Consider the following 1,716-nt stretch of genomic DNA (forward strand, 5'->3'; position numbering starts at 1 on the left):
GATTTACACGGCCAGACGTGTGTACTACACGTATTAGGCCTTTGATCTGCGTTGCGTAGGCCACAACAAATCTTTCAAAGAGAGAGATATATGTGTTGTTGGGGTTTGTGATTATGAAGGTGCCCCAACGCACAAAAATATATAAAAATGTACAAAGTTGGGATGTGGTGTGGTGGAGAAGAGTTGGGCCCGACCAGATCATTCGTGCGTGATTTACACGGCAGACGTGTGTACTACACGTATTAGGCCTTTGATCTGCGTTGCGTAGGCCATCTTCCTTCCAAGACACACACGTGTTGGGGTTTGTGTGATTTTATGATAGTGCCCCAACACGGAAAAATAAGCGTACGAGAAGAGTTGGGCCCGACCAGATCATTCGTGCGTGATTTATACACGGCCAGACGCGTATTATATTACACGTATTAGGCCTTTGATCTGCGTTGCGTAGGCCATCTTCTCGATAGAGAGAAAGCCCAATGTATTCTTTTTTCTTTCTTTACAGTTGTAGTAGGACAGGGAGGGATGCGAGCGTGCTAATCACGCTTCCTCAAGTCTTCGCTGTGGTGTGTAAAAAAAAAAGAAAAAAAGGAATCGTTGGGAAAGTCCAAAGGACGAAAATATCGGGCAGTCTGAAGATAACTTAATGCTCGTTTACATTGGTATCAAGAGAGACCGGCTTGTGTAGCTCGTTTCAATGCTGTGTCGTTGTCATTGACACCCTACTCTGTTGCGCGCTAGTGGCAGCATGAGCGTGGGACGTATATATATATATGACACCCAGCTAGAGCCGGCCGTGAGTCCGTCCGGTGTAAATAACGACGAAAGGAGAGAGAAACTTTTCGAATCCAGTATCGGGTTGATAATTGTCCAGTTTGAATATCCATATCCCCGTCGTTTTTGGAGGTGATATACTCTCTGTGTTTCTTCGATAGAAGGCTTTTCAATGTTCTATTCGCTCCGACCGTCGAACTTGCAAGAAAACAGTGGTTTTGGATTTGCTCGTACATATATATATGGTTTCGACGGAAATATCTCGTTCTTTAAGGGACAATTATGTCGTCGTACGACGACTCCCGAATCTCCTTCGCGCGCTGGTTGGAGCTCTTCGGGTATCGGCTTGTTCCGAAATATAACACAAAAATGTGGTGGATAGCAAATACACATTATATTATATATGAGAGAATAAAAGGGAAAAATTACCCTGAACGGTGGATCACTTGGCTCGTGGGTCGATGAAGAACGCAGCTAATTGCGCGTCAACGTGTGAACTGCAGGACACATGAACATCGACATTTCGAACGCACATTGCGGTCCACGGATACAATTCCTGGACCACGCCTGGCTGAGGGTCGTTTACGTACTTATAAACTGCTTGCGTTGATGGCACTTGTTGCCTATATACGTACGAGCGAATGATGGGCGCTTCGTCGGCGTTTGTCGCGGTCCTATGGATATTGAGAAATTTTACGTACGTCTAACAGTCTTCGAGAGAGATGGAAATCGTGTTCGAACTAGCGTGAGTGTGGAAGGCGGTGTCGTGTGTCGTATATGTTTTATATACGTCCGCCCGTCTGAAACACCGCTTCGAAGCGGTGACAAAATCTTTTTCGGGACGATTCGTATTCGTAGAACTATCGAGATTTCACTGGTACATTTTCAACGCGCTCCCGACGTCGCCTGAAATGAAACGAGATGGGTTTAACCCACGAAAGCGTA

The 1,716-nt window shown here is 45.7% G+C and overlaps 1 non-coding gene across 1 annotated transcript; it reads left to right on the forward strand.

Moving 5' to 3' along the window:
- Nucleotides 1-1,197: 1,197 nt before the first annotated feature.
- LOC143263707 (5.8S ribosomal RNA) lies at nt 1,198-1,352 on the forward strand. The gene has a single exon (XR_013037062.1). It is a non-coding gene; the product is annotated as a 5.8S ribosomal RNA (ribosomal RNA).
- The last annotated feature ends 364 nt before the right edge of the window (nt 1,353-1,716 follow it).

Source organism: Megalopta genalis, unplaced genomic scaffold (assembly GCF_051020955.1).
Source record: "Megalopta genalis isolate 19385.01 unplaced genomic scaffold, iyMegGena1_principal scaffold1206, whole genome shotgun sequence".
Lineage (NCBI taxonomy): Eukaryota > Metazoa > Arthropoda > Insecta > Hymenoptera > Halictidae > Megalopta > Megalopta genalis.